Source organism: Phalaenopsis equestris, unplaced genomic scaffold, assembly GCF_001263595.1.
Source record: "Phalaenopsis equestris unplaced genomic scaffold, ASM126359v1 Scaffold229941, whole genome shotgun sequence".
Lineage (NCBI taxonomy): Eukaryota > Viridiplantae > Streptophyta > Magnoliopsida > Asparagales > Orchidaceae > Phalaenopsis > Phalaenopsis equestris.
In genome coordinates, this window is record NW_018247913.1 from 36586 (window position 1) to 51638 (window position 15053).

Consider the following 15053-nt stretch of genomic DNA (forward strand, 5'->3'; position numbering starts at 1 on the left):
ACGGTACTCACCTTTTGCATGAGAGCAATGTTTGTAGTGTTTATTGTACAGGGAGTGACCTGAAAATAAGCAAATACAATTTATTATTGCTGAAATCCAAAAGGAAACAACAGGGATTCATAAAACAAGAAATAAAATGACCCAAATATAAACGGACCCCAGGGTGAGGTTAAATGTGATGAACTCCAGTTGGATGGCAGGTGTGGGGTTGTTTGGTGAGGCTATGGTAGCAAGGAGGCGGTGAGCATAGAGGTTATGGTAGTAGGTTAAGTGTGGAGGATGAGGGGAGGGAGCAGGGTAGGTGCTGGAAGGCGTTGTAGAGTTAGGCGGCAGTTGTGAAGGAGAGGACGAGGGGTGGGAGCAGGGTAGGTGCTGGAAGGCCTTGGCGGTAGCGGGGAAGGCGTTGTAGAGTTAGGCGGCAGTTGTGAAGGAGCAGGAAAGCTGGGCAGCATCAGAGGAGGTGTAGGAAAGGCATGAGGGCAGCAAGGAAGACATAAGATGGATTTATTGGTGGTAAGGAAGAAGCATGAAGACTCCACGATAGCAGAGGAGCAGGAAGACCTGGCAACAGCGAGGAAGGATGATTATGACACGAGATTAACGTGATAACCACTAACTAAGAGTAGAATACAGCCGGTGCACCACCTGTCCTCAAATACAACCCTGAGAAAGGAGGAGAAGTGTACAATAGGAATGCGTCTACGCGAATCTCGAGGAGGTGATTGGAGACATAAAAAACACAAATTATTCACCATATGATCGGTCGGTCTCATAGGCAAGACCAAATGAAGAGAATTAACGACCAGATAAATATCGCACGACAGTGTCAGCACTCCTAATAACTTCAATCATGAAAATCAGCAGTTGTCATGGATGAGGTTCCTCAGTAAAGACACAAAGATCGAAGGTAGGCTGTTTGTTGGTTACGGTGATTCACCCTCTACCCGATGAAACAATCCTATCCAAGGACGACGTGTCTTCACATTCAGTCTCCATAAAATGGACAATTGAAGATCTTTAAGTCGACTGAATGATATTTGGTTGACTGAATGAATTATAGCCGATCGAACGAATTCCAAGCAACCAAATTGGGCAGTTACAGATGTAAAACAAAGTTTAAGTCAGTTATACAAATATAGCGGCACAAACAGCGGTTACAGGGTCAGAATAAGTGTTATTCAGTTAAAAATGTGTAAATATAATGACTCATTAATTATAATAATGTTTCTTTTTTAAATGGGGACAACCTTATAATTTCCCAGATCCTACCTATGAACTATAAATAAGAGGATCATTTCCAAGTAAAGGGTATGTGAACGGAATTTTCATTAAAAAAATAAATAGTGTTCAAATCTTCTTTCTTTTTCTTTCCCCGACTACACTATTCCTTGTTTGATCCACAAGACAATTTAGGATCTAACATTCTAAAAGGTGCCATAAACATGGAATCATGTTTTCTACAAGATGAGGAGCATGTCAGGATGCAGGAACACATCAAGGAGAAACCTCCAACGTTGAGCCTGTTTGGGAATTTGTACAACAACAAATTCAGGGATTCCATGGCGGATGGTCATACAAATTACGGAGTTGGCCCGAGTGGTGCTTGAGGAAAGACACAACCTCTCCTGCAACTCGATCCACCGGCACCCGAGCCTTAAGTTCAACAGGCGACCTCGAAAGTCGAGCGAATGAATGAGTCCTAGTACTAGAACATTGACATATCCACACAAAGGGGTGAACTACAACTAAGAGCAATAAAAGTCTATCGACTGATTGAGAATGCATTCGCACAGCATATTATGGAAGCTAAGCCACCGGAGAAGTTTAAGGTTCTCACCATGAACGATATAAAGGTCGAAGCGACCCCGTTGACCATATTGCATTCTTTGAGCCAGTAATTTTCCTTGTTATCTCCAACATGTTAATATGTCAGCTATTTACCCGCTGGCAGATTCCATTCTCAGGTGTTTCAATGAACTTCCAGTAAGAATTATTAATTCTTTCAGAGGTTTCAGGAAGTTTTTTTCACAGTTTGCTAGAGCCAAGAAGCTACAAAAAAGATTCAGATTCTTTGTGTTATATAAATTAGAGACCAAACTAGAGCCTATGAGCATATGTTACAATGTTCCAGAAGGAGATGCTCGAGGTCCAAAACTTGGAGCCGGCAGTTGCAATGACAGCACGAACTAAAGAGTCCAGAGTTCTAATAGTTTTTAGGTTTAAGGAAACCCGAAATGTTGGTTGAACTCTTGAAGTTAGGCAACAATCATATTGCAGCTGAGTGTGTATCGACCAGCCGATTTTCAAAGATGAGAAATTGGATCGATAGTTAGGTAGGAACAACTCGAAGGATGATAGATGGAGAGAGAAAGATGACCCTTATTTGAAACATGAGAGAGGCAGCTCATCCCGAAGAGATAAAGAAGATGAATGACACGAAAACAAACGTAGCGGATCAAATGACCGATCTACAGGTGACCGGAAGACATCTAGGTTTACACTACTTTGAGTTTCTATGAGGAACCCGTAGACACATTAGAAAAACATGAGTATTTCTGAAAGGCGACTCTACTGAAAGACGGAGCTTCCCTCCGAAACCAGGGAGCTAATCCTAGACAGAAAGCTCAAGGAGTATGCAGCCTCAGAGGCTCACACTTGACGAAAGGGCTTGGCTCCAACAAAAGGCAAATCGGGCGGGCCAACCCGGACCAATGCCATTAACATAAAAGAAATAATACAAACAATATTGGGAGGTGATTCATATGCCAAGGTCGAGCAAAAAAGAAGTTGATCCGGGAATTACTATGCTGTGATGCTTGTTCGAAAGAGGAGGCCACATCCCCTAATCATTTTCACCGACGCGGATCTTGCTCTTACCGGAAATCTCTATAATGATGCCATTATTATTACAACACTAATCAGCAATTGCCAAGTAGGCAATATCCTTGTCGATACTGGGAGCTCGGGGAACATTTTCTTCTGAGCTGCATTCGAAAAGATGAATATGACAATCGATCGGTTAACTGCACCGACCGACCCGCCGTACAGTTTCTCTAGTGAACGAAAGGTGGCATTTGGTGTAATAATGCTCTCAGTTACTTAGGGAGAAGGAGACAATGGATTTATCAACATGGAGGATTTTCATGTAGTTAATGAACCACCAACCTACAATGCAATATTCGATCTCCCTCTCAACAATTTTTGAGTAGTGGTATCAACTTACCGCATAACTGTGAAACTTCTCTATGATGGGGTGATAGTCACTGTACGTGGAGATCTAGAGCAGTCCCAAACGTGTTACATTCGAGTCATAGGAAGCGTGGAACATGAAGAATAAGACATACAACACCAATCAGGAGGCTTAGAAACTGACGAAGTTATTATCAAAATCGCAACTGGTCTAGAAGATCATAATAAAATTTTTCTAATCAGCGAGGCTTTTGATGCAGGTCGCAAAGGTACGTTGATCCATTTTTTCCAAGAATACCATGATGTTTTTGTTTGGACGACTGCCAAAATACTTGACTTTCTCATCGACGTAGCTTATTATAGACTCAACGTCAGTTCAACCGCTCGATCATTGAAGCAGAAGCTCCAGTTGATAGCAACTACTTTAGCTGAATTAATTTTTAAAGAAGTCAAGAAACTTTTAGAAGCCGCATACATTCTAGAAATTCAGTACCCCTCCTTGGTATCCAACTTAGTCATGGTATGGAAGTTCAACGACAAATGGAGAATGTGCGTGTACTTCATAAATTTGAGCATCACTTGCCTGAAGAATGGCTACACACTACCTCAGATTGATGCTTTGGTAGACTTTGCAGTCAGATACTGTCATGAACTTCCTCGACACCATCTCTGGATTTCATCATATCAAAATGCACTAGGCCGATGCAGAAAAGACAACTTTCATTACTAGTGATGGATTGCAATTTTTTACAATTATGATCTTTTGGTTGAAAAATGCTGGCACAACTTATGAGTGCCTATAGATGTAATTTTTTTCTGAACAAAAATACAAGACATTGAAGTCTACGGGGTGATAGTCACTGTACGTGGAGATTTAGAGCAATTTCGAACGTGTTACATTCGAGCCATAGTAAGCGTGGAACACGAAGAATTGGACATACAACACCAACGACGAGGCCATTGAACTGACAAAGCTATTATCAAAATCCCAACTGGTTTAGAAGATCCTGATAAAATTTTTCTAATCAGCGAGGTTTTTGATGCAAGTCACAAAGGTATGTTGATCCAGATTATCCAAAAACACCATGATGTTTTCGCATGGACGGTTGCTGAAATGCTTCACATTCCCATGGACATATCCTGTTATCGATTCAACGTCAGTTCAACCTCTCGGCCGGTGAAGTAGAAGCTCCAGTTGACAACGACTGCTTTAGCCATGCTAATTTACGAAGAGGTCATGAAACTTTTAGAAGCCACATACATTTGAGAAATTCAATACCCCTCTTGAGTATCCTACGTAGTCATGGTATGAAAGTTTAACGACAAATGGAGAATGTGCGTGTACTTCAAAATTTGAACACCGCTTGCCCGAAGAACGGCTACCCACTACCTCAGATTGATGCTCTGGTAAACTCTACAGTCGGATACTCGGTCAAGACCTTCCTCGACACCATCTTAGGATTTTATGAAACTAAAATGAACCAGGCCGATGCAGAGAAGATAACTTTCATTACTAGTGATGAATTGAAATTTTTTACAATAATGCTTTGGGTTGAAAAATGCCGGCACAACTTATGAGCGCCTAATGGATCTAAATTTTGTTAACAAAAATGAAAAAACATTGAGGTCTACATGGATGATATGTTAAGGAAAAGTAAGATGACCGAGCAACATCTGTGCGATTTAAAAGAAGCCTTCCAAACGCTTAGGAAGTTTGATATGAGATTAAAGCTATTGAAATGCACTTTTGGTGTCTCAACAAAGAAATTCTTAGGAAACCTATTAACACCCGAAGGCATTAAGACTAATTCTGAGAAAGTAAATACACTCCCTGACATGCCTTGTCCCTGTAACACCAAAAAAGTCAAAAGCTCACCGTTTGGATTGTAGGCCTGAGTCGATTTATTTCCAAATCAGAAGACAAATGTGCTGCTTTTTTCAAAGTATTGATGAAAGCGAAGAAGTTGGAGTGGACGAACAAATGTGAGCAAGCTTTCCAGAATTTGAAGCAGTCATTAATCTCTCCCTCACTACTGTAAAGATCGAAACCAAATGATGAAATTTCACTTGGGAGTCAATTTGGAAGCTATTAGTTATATCATCATCCGAGAAGAGTCAGGGAAGCAATTTCTAAATTATTATACCAGTAGGGTGCTTAGAGGAGCCTAAATGAGATAACTTCTTATGGAGAAACCAACATTTGCTCTTATTTTCTCTGCTCCCAAGCTTCGATGATATTTCCAAACTCATCCAATTAAGGTGATAATTGACCATCATCTGAAGTTTATACTCACCTGGCTAGAGCATTCGGGTTGATTATTAAAATGGTCAGTGGAGCTCATTGAATATGACCTTACTTATGTCTCTCGGACAACAATCAAAACTTAAGCTGTGAAGAATTTCTTGGTGAATTTCTTGGATTGCAAGGGGTAGAAATGCAAGCCTGGATCCTTCACGTGAATGGGCCTCGGGCCAAACTGAAGTAAGAATTGAGCTGGCTTTAAGTAGTTTGACCATAGAGTATATTTATCATTCAGTCGTCTTTGGTTTCGCTGTCTCAAATCATGAAGCGGAATACGAAGTGTTGATAGCAGTGCTTTGATTAGCCCAAGATGTGGGTGCGTTGTATCTAATCATGAAGTTTGTTTCTTAAGTAGTTGTCAACCAAGTTAACGTGAAATTCGAAGCTCGAGATGAAATGCTGATTAAATACTTGAATAAAGAAAAAATGGAGATTGGTAAGTTGATATGCTTCCACATTGAACACGTCGAACGAGAAGAGAATTAAGTGGCAGACCTCTTATCAAAAAATACACATGTTGGGAACAGTGTGCCTCAAAAGCTTCTTCAACGATCCATTGAAGAGCTGAAGGTAGTGGAAATGGAAGCGGACGATGCAAAAAGTTGTTTTGATTCTTAGATCCTCTACTTTAAAACAGGAAAAATTCATGAAGCAATAATGAATCCATGAAGATTCAAGTTCAAAATTGCCCAATATCTTCTTATTGGAGATATGCTATTTCGAAGATCAACCACATCATTGTTTTTATGATGTGTCAGAGAATGAAGTGGAAGAAATCCTCGGAGAAATACATTCAGGCGAATGTGGAAGCCATTCAGAGAAAAACTTTGGCTTATCGAGTACAAAGAGAAGATTATATTTGGACGACCCTCTTAAAAGATGCATAACCATTTTCTCAAAAGTGTGAAGAATGTCAGAAATATGCTCCGTAGCACCAATCTGCTAAAAAATTACAGTCAATTGTTAGCCCCTGGCCACTCTGTGTGGGGACTGGATGTTCTCGACCTATTCCCACCTTCTAAGGGATAAAGGAAATTTATTTTAGTCGTTGTAGATTACTTTTCTAAATGGACAGAAGCTAAATCTCTCACTCAAATGACTGGAAGCATGGTTCGGAATTTTATCTAGACAGAAATGATTAGTCAGTATGCCTTACCCTAATACTCAGTATAGATAATGGAACTCAATTTGTTGATCAGAGGGTGAGGGATTTCTATCAGAGCCAAGGAATTAATTTGAAGTTCATCCGTACATCACCTCCAAACCAATGATCAAGCTGAAGCTGTGAATAAAAAAACATCCTATACTTATTAAGGAAGAAGGTTTAAGGTGCAAAGGGTTAATGGGCATATATGCTTCATTCGGTCCATTAGTCCGTCTGAACTACAACAAAATCAACCGGATAATCATTATACATGCTTTCCCACATAATGGAGGCCATGTTACCGGTTGAATATAATCATCACGGCCAAAGAGTCATCATTACAATGTCTTTTGATGAGGAGTTCATTGAATGGAAAAGTGCAAATCAAGGAACTTCACTTGCCCTTGATCCGTTAGAAGAAATTCGATTGAATGTTGTTCTGCAACAAGAGGAAATGAAAAGGACAACCCACTACTACAACAAACATGTACATGAAAAGATGTTTTTTTCCGGGTGATCTATTTCTGAATAAAACTAAGTCAATCACAAAAGGTTAGTCAGTCGATAAGCTTGATTATACATGGACCAGTCCATTCATCATCAACCAACAAGTTGCTCCTGGTGCGTATAATTTAAAGACATGCACAAGTAATGTCCTTCCAGGAACATGGAGTGGGGACAACATCAAAAAATTGTATCCATAAATAAAACAATTACTGTTATATCTCTGATCAAATTTTGAGAAACAATATTATCATTTGATTTAATTTCTTTTTGAAAGCTGTTTGTAATTTGTTGAATAAAAAGAGAAATTTTTGGGAAACTTGAGTATTCTACAAATCGACCCAAAAGCAATACGAAGCTTGGTCACAATAAAGACAATTTGAAAGCATTCAGATGCTTGGTTGCAACATGACGACCTAAAAGCGTTCTGACACTTGGTCATAGAAAGTTGACCGAAGAACGTTTTGACGGTTAATTGCAGCAACTGAAAAACATCTAGAACCTTAATCCCAATAAAAATGACTAAAAGCGTTGCAACCTTGGTTGCAAATAGGACGACAAAAAGGCCTTATCGTGCTTAGTCATAAATGAAATGATTGAAAAACATCCTGACGAAGGGTTACAAAGATACAAACTATGACAATCCAAAAAAAGTGAATAAAAAATTTAAAATTTTTTCTAAGGGTCTAAAATTGCGTTTAACAAAGATATTTTATTTCGAAGAAAAAGTATGTAAATTATATAAATAAAACAACTCTGATTGCAAAAACTCACCACAGGAAAACACATGATCATAGGTAATAGTCAAACAAAATATCTTGTTTCATTCATATGAATGTTTGTTACAAAATTCAAGTGTATACAATGTTTAAAAAAAAATTAAGAGACCAAATCTACTGGTCTTCAGAACTTGTGTTGGACGATCCATCATCTATCACATTGTCACCCTTAAATTCCCTACAATTTTTGAAAGCAGAAGGAGCATCGTAAAGCTTTTTGAATCTTCAAGGTTAGAATATTTAGGGTCGACCATCCCCACTCGAGCGAATTCAATTTTGCGACCCATCTCCAGGTATTCCACTTGAGTAGCGAGGAGCTCTTCGGCGGTTGTCATGATAGACATTTGTTCGATCAACTCAGCATTTTCTTCTTGAGCCAATGAAATCTTTTTGGATGCTATATTTAGCTCAGTATGAACGTCTTTCAGATTGCTTCTGCTTCGGCCCCTCTCATGGTCGCTAACGCTGCTCTTTCTTATACCTTCTTGCCTTCTCCTTGGATTTAGCAAGCCTCTCTTATAGATAAATAAAGGGAGGTCAAATGATGAGCAGAAGCATAACCCAAGTGTTGATAATGATTGAGCAATTGACATAATTCAACTGGGTGAAGTTCAAGATGTTTATCCAAAACCGCGGACCAAAGAATGTTCACAATCATAAAAGTATAACCCGTGATGCTGAGTTCAGGGGAAACCAGTCTCACAGTATTGATTTGGCCAAGAGTCAAATTGGAGTTCATGTAAACCTCCAATCGATCCTTTTGTAGTGGAATCCATCGATCTTGCCCTCCTTTTTTACTTTTGAAGAACTCAGGAGAGAAGGACCAGAAGAGATGGTCTTTCCCTTTCGTTTGCACTCAGCCAGCTCAACTAAAATAGGGCTTTCTCCCACACTTTCCACTGAATATCCACATTCAAGTTCATACCCAGCCTCCACCTGTGGAGTCCGACGACTTGCCTCAGACCTTTCTTACAGGGGAATAAAAGCAATCGAGGGTGGCTGAAAGGTCTCTTGAGCTGAATGATGCCTCGATGAACCTCCTGTATGTGCTGAAAAATAGGAGGGAGTCACATCATCCCTTGAGTCACTTGTGATCACTGGAGGAGGTTTTCATTCAATCAGTATTAACTCGCCTGTGACTTTATTCTAAATAACAATAGAATTTGTTAAAACTGAGTGAACTAAATTCCAACCTGGTACTTGCCCCCAGATAGGTCATCTTCTTATGTTCCCTCTTCGATTTCTCCATCCACTCTCTCCCTTTTATTTCTTTCCCTTTTTATGGCCTTATCAAGTTGCCTCTTCTCTTCAGCCTCACTAGAAGCATCCAATATCTCTTCTGTCATCGAGCCGTTTTCCTCGGGGTTTAAAATCTGGTTAACAACTAAGAAGTTGGTATATTGAACCACCGATAATTACCAATTAAATATGACCTGCTCCATTGCCTTTTTCTAAGGAGAAATTATTGTGCTTTTCTTGTATAGTTCACCTATGGTTCTAGTTGAGACTCCCCCTTCCTTACAAACACCCCTTAAAAAGTGGAGCTTTTAGTCTTATATCTTGTTTTCCAGGTTAATTAAATAAAACTTTTGGGTATTCCCAAAATCTACATACCCATCTGGCTCGACTTGAAGGGAGAACATATGCAAAAATAGTTCGTACAACCATGAGCTGCTTCGTCTGCCTAGATAAATCACGTATGTCATCATTGTAGCAATTGAGTTCTGCTTCACTTGGACTGGGATAACACCGTAAAATTTGAAGATCGAATGAAGATCGGTACATAGTGACAGTCAAAGCCTACAGCGGAACTGATCTCAGTTGAAAATATGATCATTGCCTAAGTAGTTAGTGGCTCAGACCTCCGCATTCACTTGCTATAAGATGATACTTGTGTTGTAAACAAAAGTTTCGTCTAGTAACCTAACCTCAAACTCAGTAAGAATCGATCTCTTAGAAGATCTTATCAAAATAATGATCTGAGGAGAGTATTTGGGGTTATCAAACTTCAAACGAAAAAAAAAAACCAAGAGGTAATGGTAGGAAAGGCAAAAGTTTCACTTAACGTCGGTTCAAACCTATTTATAGGCCCTCTTTTGGAAGCCGAAGTGTCGCATTGGGTTCGGTAAAAAATGTCATTTTGACACAAAATTTGAGAAAATTCATAATTACTAATCTATGAAAAACTTTATTCACAAAAACATATTTTACAGTTAGGTCATTCGCCGCCTTTGGAAAGATCAAACCACTTTTCATTAAACTCATAAACAACACACGCCTCCAAAATTTGCATTTCTCTATCTTTTCTTGTTTAGCTCGCATATGAGAAATTGAAAATTCCATCCGAAAAACAGTCTGAAGATCGTCCACTGGTGAGGCCTCCATTTGCATAGTCTTGTCAACTAAGCGATGGAGCAGATCATCAGCCTTGGGAGGAGCATCAACTAAAAGGATCTTCAGAAATGGAGGATGAAGCAGAGTGAAGTCTGGTGGCGAAACTTGCATAACTTCCCCTAAGGGTTCTCTGTCTTGAGACGGTAATTCGGTTGGATGCTGACAAAATGGTAGAGGGTCCAATACCTTTCATCCCTTTTAACTCCTTTCTAGAAGTGGTGTTGAGTGCGATGATTCACTAATCTCTTCCATAAGAGGCGATTTTGCGGTTGTTTGTTTAACTGGTTTTATCGATTCCGCCGACATCTTTCTCTCGACCATTTTCTTCTCATCTCCTTTCCTCTTCTCAGTCGGTTGTGTCTTTCTGCCCACCTTTTTCCTAAGGAGTAGACGAGAACTATTGGGTTCCCTTTTCCTTTTGTCTTCTGCGTGGCAAGTTTTGGAAATGGGAAGTCCATAGGCATTACGTAATGATTCCTCACTCATTGCCTTTTTGGCACCTGACATTTGTTTGCCTAAGTGACCGACTCACATGAAGAAGATGCAGAAAATGGGAAGCAAGAAAAACACGCTTTGCACTCTATTTATAGGAAAAAAAGATGAAAATCAAGATAAAATTATTTAAGATGATATTTATTACTCATTATATGAACAATCATGTTGATTAATTCCCTTATTCTTATGAAAACAAGAATGAAGTTGAAGAACACACTTTCAAAGAAGTAAGAGAATAAGAGAACAAATTATGTCCAACAGGAATGAGTCTACATGAATCTCGAGGAGATTATTGGAGACATAAAGATCATGCATTATTCATGATACAATTGGTCGGTCTCATAGGCCGACCGAATGAAGCAAATATACAATTCGACAATTACCACATGGTCGCGTTAGCACTTACTTTCCAGTAACTACCATCATAAAAATCAACAGTCACTCTGGATGAGATTCCTCAGTATAGACACATAGACCAAATGTAGACTACTTGTCAGATTTTGTTGATTCATCATCTGCACAATGAAACAATCCCACCCAAGGATGATGCATCTTAACGTTCGATTTCAAAAGAGTGGGCAATTAAAGATTATTATGTCGATCGAAGGATGTTTGGTCGTCCGAATGAATCCTATCCAACCAAACAAATTTAGAGCAATCAAATTGGGCAATTACAAATGTAAAATAATGTTTAAGATAGTTACACAAATTGAGCAGCGCTAATATCAGTTACAGGGTCAGAATAAATGTTATTCAATTACAAATGTGTAATGGTAATGACACATTAATTATAACAACATTTTTTTTTAAATGGGGAAAACTATGTAATTTACCAGATCTTACTTATGAACTATAAATAAGAGGATCATTGTTAAGAAAAGGGTCTGCAAATAGAATTCTCATTAAAAATATAAAGAGTTCAAATCTTATTTCTTTCTTATTTTCTCAGACTAATGCTCTATTCTTTGGGTGTGATCCACATGATTATTTAGAATCCGCCAAGACGCTGGAGGGTAGGAACTCAGAAATCAGAACAAAAAAGCCAAACTCTAAAATATTCAAAACAACAGGGAAAGGGGGTGGTAGTTCCCACCCCATGAAAAGTCGAGCGGTCAAACAAGAAGCTGGACCGAGACTTCTGCTGACCAGTAGGCTAAGTCTCGTGTTTGTCTTCAATATTGGGGGAGCTTCAACTTCATTTGTCGAAGCTTTTATCTTCATAGTATGATATCAAATCTGCGACATTGAATGTGGCTAAAACATTGTAGTACCTTGGCATTTCGTTCTTGTAGGCATTATCATTCAGCTTTGGAATTATTCTGAAAAGTCTGTCTGCTCTGGGCTTGAGTTTTTTGAATGCTTATACTAGAACCTCTTATTTCTCAACTGAATCCATGAAGACAAACACATGATTAAATTATTCAGAAAAACTAAACTTTTTTATGCACTTGGGAAAGGGTAAATAAGAGAGTTGCTTCTATTTGTCACTAGCCACAGTTGCAAGTTAAAATATTCATTTTCCTAGACAATACTTATATCATTGCAAGGGAGGGTAGCTTTATAACTTGATTGTCCGCAATTCAAATATATTAAGTAGGATTTCTATAGGATTAAATTTTCAAGAGTAGCTTGTAATTCAATAGAGTTAGTGGGACAACTTAAACCAACTTTATTTCTGAGCTAAGGCTGATTTTAATAGGCTAGAACTTCTCTTAAGTTTAATTGTCTCACTCCCAATGGGATCATTATTCTCGACACAAAATCTAATTTTAGTGATACGACACGTATACTTGTGTGAGACCTTTGCACTTAGAATTAGGGCATGTGAAGTATTTAGTATCATTGCAGGGTGTATCAAAAGTTTTTAGTGCCGTTGTTAGGGAACGATAGTGTAGTTAACCTAGGTGAATTATAGTTGAACCAATTAGACTTGGACTTAAAAATTTGTATTTTAGTTTCAGTGTGCAATTGTTTGTTGTTTAAAAAAGATAAATTTTAAAAATATTTTTGTTTGCTTGTTGTGTGAAGACTTATAATTTGAAACTTTAGTTAGTGAATGCGTAGCATAGGATCTTCAGGACTTGAACCCTATGATTTAGAACTAGAGAGAACTATCTAGAAAATTAGAAAACAGAAAAGTCTTTACGACCTTGTAGAAGAAATGACTAAAAATCAACAAATCAATGTGGATACCTAAGAATCGATTAATTATCATCATAACACACATAGAAAATTAAGGAATTACGAATCCTATGATAGATGAAATTCATTTTAGTAATTATACTTCAGTTGTCGAAGCTAACACATTTGAACTTAAGTTTGCTATTATATAAATGGTACAGAACAACTAATTTGGGGGAACCCCGTCTGGGGATCCAAATTTACATTTAGCATGTTTTTAAGAACTTCGCGCTAGATTTTTCTATAATGGTGTGTCAAAGGATGTTGTTGGGCTTAAAATTTTTCCTTTTTCTTTAAGGAATAAAGCCAAGATGTGGTTAAATTCTTTAACACTAGATCAATTAGGATATGTGGTGACTTAGCCCAAAAATTCCTAGCAAAGTTTTTTCTGCCTTTGAAAACTGCTAAACTTAGGAATGATATTACAGTATTTTTCCAATTAGAAGGTGAGTCGATATATCAGGCTTGGGACGATTTCAAGAACTTCAAAAGTGCCCACATCATACACTGCCCGATTGACTAATTATCCATACTATTTATAATGATTTAGTAGGATCTCTTAGATCTATTATTGATGTTGCCGCTGGTGATTTGCTCATGTCAAAGCCATTTAATAAGGCTTATTCTCTGATTGAGGAGATGACCAATAACAATTTTTAATGATCATCTGAAAGAGTAAAGCTTAGGAAGGTAACCAGTGTACATGATGCAGATATGCTTTCGATTCTAAATTCGCAGGTAGCAGCAATATCAAGAAAGCTATATCAATTTGGAATGAACCATCTTCAAAGACTTCAGTAATTGAGAAAAATTCATTTGGACAAATGGTTGATTGTAGTTGAAACCATAAATGTCATTAACAATAGGCCTAACAACCTCTTATTCTAATTCCTATAACCCATATTGGAAAACCATCCTAACTTTAATTAAAACAAAAATTCTGGTGGGTGAAACCAGCAATGGAGAAATAACTAGGAAAATCCTTTAGGAAATTGGAACAACCAAGGTAGTACCAATTATAGACTTCTTATTCTCCATCATTTAACTCTAACCCCCAATTCAAGGAAAACATGTCTTAGGAGGAGATTGTATTGCAGAGGGGGAATCAACTGCAAAATCAAATTGTAGCTATAAGAAACATAGAAAACTAGTTGGGACAGATTGCTAACTCACTGATTAATTGACCCCAAGGAACCCTTCCTAGTAACACTGAGATTAACATGAAGGAGAAGAATAGTGAGCATTTGGAAGCTGTCCAATTAAGGAGTGGAAGAGAGTTGAAAGATGTAGTTCATAAAGATTTGAAGTTAAAAAAGAGGCCGTAGAACCTAAAAAATCATTGGAAAATGTTTCCAAAGACTAGAGAAATCAGTTTCTCTAACTACGATTAACTTAGAAAAGCCATCACTTTCATTTCCTCAAAGACTCCAACAACAAAAATTGGATCAACAATTTTTGAATTTTTTGGAAGTTTTTAAGAAGCTCACAATTAATATTTCTTTTGCTGACGCTTTGAACAAATGCACAATTATGTAATTTTCATGAAATATATTTTTAACAAGAAGAGGAAGTTTGAAAATTATGATATAATTGCACTTAATGAATAGGTTAACGCTATCATTCAAAGAAAGCTTTCTTAGAAACACAAGGATTTTTGGAGCTTTACTCTCCCTTGTACAATATAAGAAAGATTTTTTTGGAAATACTTTATGTGATCTTGGAGCAACAAAAAAACTTTTGCCATTGTTTATCTTTAGAAGGTTAGGAGTATGAGAAATGTCCTATATTATTGTAACCCTTCAGCCAGATGATCGATCGATCACTTATCCAAAGAAGGTTATAGAGGATTTCTTATTTAATGTGGATAAGTTTATCTTTTCTATTGATTTCATTGTATTGGATATGGAGAAAGAAAAATAAATTGTAATCATTTTAGATAGACCTTTCCTAGCCACTGGACGAGCTATGATAGATGTGTAAGAATGTGAATTAACTATGAGAGTAAAGGATCAAGAGGTTGCATTTAATATCTTGAAATCTATGAAGTATTCTTTTAAAGGGAATG